This window comes from Arachis ipaensis, chromosome B3 (genome assembly GCF_059453495.1).
Source record: "Arachis ipaensis isolate K30076 ecotype BB chromosome B3, ASM5945349v1, whole genome shotgun sequence".
In the NCBI taxonomy this organism is placed as follows: Eukaryota; Viridiplantae; Streptophyta; class Magnoliopsida; order Fabales; family Fabaceae; genus Arachis; species Arachis ipaensis.
The window spans coordinates 63,986,337-63,992,663 of record NC_142438.1 but is presented as its reverse complement, the minus strand read 5'-3'; the positions used below and the strand labels follow the sequence as shown (position 1 = coordinate 63,992,663).

General features: G+C 37.6%; 1 non-coding gene across 1 annotated transcript; it reads right to left on the bottom strand.

Annotated features, from left to right (window-relative positions):
* Nucleotides 1-4,908: 4,908 nt before the first annotated feature.
* LOC148570900 (small nucleolar RNA R71) lies at nt 4,909-5,016 on the bottom strand. Its single transcript, XR_015907776.1, has one exon. It is a non-coding gene; the product is annotated as a small nucleolar RNA R71 (small nucleolar RNA).
* Nucleotides 5,017-6,327: the final 1,311 nt, after the last annotated feature.

Genomic DNA, 6,327 nt, shown 5'->3' with positions numbered 1-6,327 from the left:
TTTGGTGGGTTGCTCATTTCTTGAATTTTTGATGCCTTGAGGTGGGGTATTTAATGTTTTCCCACTTCTTAATTGAACTGCTTGGCATTCTTCTGCTATTTGCTTTGATAGCTGCTGCTTTGTTTGCTTAAACTGTTCTTCCATATGTATATTAGCTATCCTTGTCTCCTGTAACCTGTATTTGAATTCAGCTAGCTGCTTTGTTAGAAAATCTAATTGCTGATTGAATTCAGCAGCTTGTTTTACAGTACTGAATTCAGCAGTTACTGTTTTAACCTCTTCATTCATGGAAGGGTTGCTGCTTAGATACAGATGCTGATTCCTGGCAACTGTATCAATGAGCTCTTGAGCCTCTTCAATTGTCTTTCTCATATGGATAGATCCACCAGCTGAGTAATCTAAAGACATCTGAGCTCCTTCTGCAAGCCCATAGTAGAAGATGTCTAACTGAACCCACTCTGAAAACATTTCAGAGGGGCATTTTCGTAGCATCTCTTTGTATCTCTCCCAGGCATCATAAAGAGATTCATTATCTCCTTGTTTAAAGCCTTGGATGTCCAGTCTTAGCTGTGTCATCCTTTTTGGAGGGAAATATTGATTCAGGAATTTTTTTGTCAGCTGTTTCCAGGTTCTTATGCTGGCCTTAGGTTGGTTATTTAACCACCTCTTAGCTTGATCTTTTACAGCAAATGGAAACAGTAATAGTCTGTAGACATCCTGATCTATTTCCTTATCATGTACTGTGTCAGCAATCTGTAGAAACTGTGCCAGAAACTCTATAGGTTCTTCCTGTGGAAGACCGGAATACTGGCAACTTTGCTGCACCATGATAATGAGCTGAGGATTCAACTCAAAGCTACTAACTCCAATGGAGGGTATGCATATGCTACTCCCATATGAAGCAGTAGAGGGGTTAGAATATGACCCCAGAGTCCTCCTGAACTGTTCATTTCCACTTATGTCCATGATGGATCTATGGATATAACTTGGACTGATTTACCTTTTTATTTATTTTATTTTATAAGAAGTAAATACTTAAATAAAATAAAATAACTAAAAAGAATTTGAATTTTGAAAATATTATTTTTTTTTTCGTAAAAAAAAATTAAAATTAATTAGTTAAAAAAACAGAAATTTTTGAAAAAGAGGGAGGATATTTTCGAAAATTAGAGAGAGAGAGAGTTAGTTAGGTAGTTTTGAAAAAGTTAAGAAACAAACAAGAAGTTAGTTAGTTAGTTGCAACAAATTTTGAAAAGATAAGAAGTTAGGAAGTTAGAAGAGATATTTTGAAAAGATATTTTTTTTTTAATTTAGTGAGGAGAGAGAAAAACAATAAGATAGTACAAGATTTAAAATTTTTAGATCTAATGCTCCTTGTTTTTCGAAAAATTTGGAGAGAAAACACCAAGGAACACCAAACTTAAAAATTTTAAGATCAAGACACAAGGAAAACTCAAGAACACTTTGAAGACTCACAAGAACACAAGAACATGAAGGAAGAACACCAAACTTAAAATTTTTAGAAAACCAAACCAAAATTTTCGAAAATCAAAGGGAAATCAACAAGAAAACACCAAACTTAAAGTTTGGCACAAGATTTAATAAAAAAAAATATTTGTGAAAAAGAAGGTTTTGAAAAGAGTATAAAAGAGTTTAACCCAATCAAATTAATGTTCTAGCCAAATGAGTTATGGGACCTTCAAAAATTTTAAGAAAGATTATTTTTGAAAACACCAAACTTAAAGTTTGGCACAGGATTTAATAGAAAAATTATTTTTGAAAAAGGTTTTTTTTTTTTTAAAAAAAATATGATAGCCAATTATCATGAACATAAACACCACGTTCTAAATAACTGAGCTATAAGTTTAAAGTATTTTAACAAGGGATAAATAATAAAAGACTCTAAACCAAAAAAGAAAGATTTTTCCTAATCTAAGCAACAAAATAATCCGTCAGTTGTTCAAACACGAACAATCCCCGGCAACGGCGCCAAAAACTTGGTAGCACAAATTGCGAATCACACTTTTCACAACGCGTACCACTGACCAGCAAGTGCACTGGGTCGTCCAAGTAATACCTTACGTGAGTAAGGGTCGAATCCCACGGAGATTGTTGGTTTGAAGCAATCTATGGTTATCTTGTAAATCTTAGTCAGAAAGTCAATTATGTTTATCAATTGAATTGTGAGTAACCAGTAGAGCATAAATTAGAAGTTACTTGTTGTGCAATAATGGAGAATATGTTGGAGTTTTGGAGATGCTTTGTCTTCTGAATCTCTGCTTTCCTCTGTCTTCTTGTTCACGCACGCACGTCCCCCTACGGCAAGCTGTGTGTTGGTGGATCACCGTTGTCAATGGCTACCTTCCATCCTTCCAGTGAAAACTACGCTCACGCGCTCTGTCACAGCACGGCTAATCACCGGTTGGTTCTCGATCCGGTTGGAATAGGATTTACTATCCTTTTGCATCTGTCACTAACGCCCAGCCTTCAGGAGTTTGAAGCTCGTCACAGTCATTCAATCCTTGAATCCTACTCGGAATACCACAGACAAGGTTTAGACTTTCCGGATTCTCATGAATGCCGCCATCAGTTCTAGCTTATACCACGGAGATTCTGATTAAGGAATCTAAGAGATACTCATTCAATCGGATATAGAACGGAGGTGGTTGTCAGGCACACGTTCGTGGTTTGAGGAAGGTGATGAATGTCACAGATCATCACCTTCATCACAGTTAAGCGCGAATGAACATCTTAGATAGGAACAAGCGTGTTTGAATGGAAAACAGAAATACTTGCATTAATTCATCGAGACACAGCAGAGCTCCTCACCCCCAACAATGGGGTTTAGAGACTCATGCCGTCAGAGAATACAAAGTTTAGATCTGAAATGTCATGAGATCCAAAATAAGTCTCTAAAAGTTGTTTAAATACTAAACCAGTAGCCTAGGGTTACAAAATATGAGTGGACTATGATGGATGATGCAGAGATCCACTTCTGGGGCCCACTTGGTGTGTGCCGGGGCTGAGACTTTAAGCAATTCACGTGTAGAGGCCATTTGTGGAGTTGAACGCCAGTTTTTGTGCCAGTTTGGGCGTTCAACTCCAGTTTTTGATCCTTTTCTGGCGCTGGACGCCAGATTTGGGCAGAAGGCTGACGTTGAACGCCAGTTTACGTCGTCAATTCTTGTGAAAAGTATGGACTATTATATATTTCTGGAAAGCCCTGGATGTCTACTTTCTAACGCAATTGGAAGCACGCCATTTCGAGTTCTGTAGCTCCAGAAAATCTACTTTGAGTGCAGGGAGGTCAGAATCCAACAGCATCAGCAGTCCTTTTTCAGCCTGAATCAGATTTTTGCTCAGCTCCTTCAATTTCAGCCAGAAAAATACCTGAAATTACAGAAAAACATACAACTCATAGTAAAGTCCAGAAACATGAATTTTTCCTAAAAACTACTAGAAATAAACTAAAAACTAACTAAAACATACTCAAAACTATATGAAATTATCCCCAAAAAGCGTATAAAATATCCGCTCATCAGTAGTCATAGTTTAGTTTTCATCATGTTTTAGGAGTAGAATTCTAGAGAGATAAGCTCTCTCCTCTCTCTAGATTTAGGATAGAAATTAGGATAGAGTTATGATAATCACTCTCAAGTTTCTCTTTTAATTCTTGTTTTGATTTCAATTCTCTTTATGTTTTAGTGTTCTATTGTCTTTGATCTTGTAGTTTCTCTTGTTAATTTCTTGTTTTGCTCTCTTTTATGTTTAAGAACAATTGTTGGATCTTATTTTTCTTTAATGCAATTTTATGTTTCCATGCTCTTTTATGTTCATCTTCATTGTTATTATTGAGTTCTTGCTATTGATAGTTAGGGTTTCCTTTAATTTTTGCATTTTATGATGTTTACTTTTCTTGCACTCTAAGTATTTGTTAAACTGCTTTCACTAGTTTTTCGGTAGTTTTCTTGACTCTTGGCCTAGGCTAAGGGAATTGAGTGACCTTGAGTCATTGGGTCTCATTGAATTAGTGATTTGAGAACCCTTGGTGATCAATTTGATATTCATTGACGCCAACCCACTACTAATCTAATTAGTAGGTAGGTTGGGACTTATGGGTTGATGTGATCAAAGCCATTTGACGTACTTCAAGTCTAGGAGTAGATATTACGTACTTAAGACTTTTGGAAGTAGACTTAATGAGCTTGGCCTCTCATAATTGTCAATATTTGGTATGTAGACAAGGATGGTGATCTCAATTACCTAAGTCTTAGCCAAGAGTTCTTACTATTTCTTTTATTAGTTCTTGTTGTTTTACTTTCTTGTCATTTATATTTTCTTGTCAAATATGAAATCAACCCCCCCTCCTTTGCATTTTCATAGCCAATAATTAAACACTTCATTGCAACACTTTGTGAGACGACCCGGAGTTCAAATACTTCGGTTAATTCTTATTGGGGTTTGTACTTGTGACAACTCAAATTTTTTATTGGGAGGATTGTTTGTTGGTGTAGAACTATACTTGCAACGAGAATTCATTCATTTTGTGTGAAATTCCATACCGACACGACAAAAACTTATCATTAGAGAAGCATCTCAATCCCTGCCATTGGAGCAAACAACTTTGAGCTTAAGCCTCAATTAATTTCTCTAATGCAACAGAATTGCAAGTTTCATGGACTTCTATTGGAAGATCCTCATCAGTTCTTAGCTGAGTTCTTGCAAATCTGTGACACTGTCAAGACCAATGGGGTTGACCCTGAAGTCTACAGACTTATGCTCTTTCCTTTTGCTGTAAGAGACAGAGCTAGAACATGGTTGGATTCACAACCTAAGGAAAGGCTGAACTCTTGGGAAAAGCTAGTCAATGCCTTCTTGGCAAAGTTCTTTCCACCTCAAAAATTGAGTAAGCTTAGAGTGGAAGTCCAAACCTTTAGACAGAAGGATGGTGAATCCCTTTATGAAGCTTGGGAAAGATACAAGCAACTGATCAGAAGATGCCCTTCTGACATGCTTTTAGAATGGAGCATCATAGGTATTTTCTATGATGGTTTGTCTGAACTATCCAAGATGTCATTGGATAGCTCTGTTGGAAGATCTCTTCATCTGAAGAAGACGCCTGCAGAAGCTCAAGAACTCATTGAAATAGTTGCAAATAACCAATTCATGTACACCTCTGAAAGGAATCCTGTGAATAATGGGACAACTCAGAAGAAAGGAGTTCTTGAGATTGATACTCTAAATGCCATATTGGCTCAGAACAAGATATTGACTCAACAAGTCAATATGATCTCTCAAAGTCTGTCTGGAATGCAAGGAGCAACAGGCAGTACTAAGGAAGCATCTTTTGAAGAAGAAGCTTATGATCTTGAGAACCCTGCAATGGAAGAGGTGAATTACATGAGAGAACCCTATGGAAACACCTATAATCCCTCATGGAGAAATCATCCAAATCTCTCATGGAAGGATCAACAAAGACCTCAACAAGGTTTCAACAACAATAATGGTGGAAGAAACAGGTTTAGCAATAGCAAGCCTTTTCCATCATCTTCTCAGCAACAGACAGAGAATTCTAAGCAAAACCCCTCTGACTTAACAAACATTGTCTCTGATCTAATCAAAACCACTCAAAGTTTCATCACTGAAACAAGGTCCTCCATTAGAAATTTGGAGGCACAATTGGGTCAGCTGAGTAAGAAAATTACTGAACTCCCTCCTAGTACTCTCCCAAGCAACACAGAAGAAAATCCAAAGAGAGAGTGCAAGGCCATAACCACATCTCACATGGCCGAACATGGAGAGGAGGAAGAGGCAGTGATTCCCACTGAGGAAGACCTCAATGGACTCCCACTGACCTCCATGGGGTTCCCTAAAGAGGAACCATGGGAGTCTGAGGCTCACACTGAGACCATAGAGATTCCATTAAATTTACTTTTGCCATTCATGAGCTCTGATGAGTATTCTTCCTCTGAAGAGGATGAAGATGTTACTGAAGAGCAAGTTGCTAAGTACCTTGGAGCAATCATGAAGCTGAATGCCAAGTTGTTTGGTAATGAGACTTGGGAGGATGAACCTCCATTGCTCATCAAAGAACTGGATGACTTGACTAGGCAGAGATTACCTCAAAAGAAACAGGACCCTGGAAAGTTCTTAATCCCTTGTACCATAAGCACTATGACCTTTGAGAAGGCTCTGTGTGACCTAGGGTCAAGCATAAACCTTATGCCTCTATCTGTAATGGAGAAGCTAGGGATCATTAAGGTACAACTGCAAGAATCTGACTGGAGATGGCAGACAATTCAAAGAAATAGGCTTATGAACTTGTAG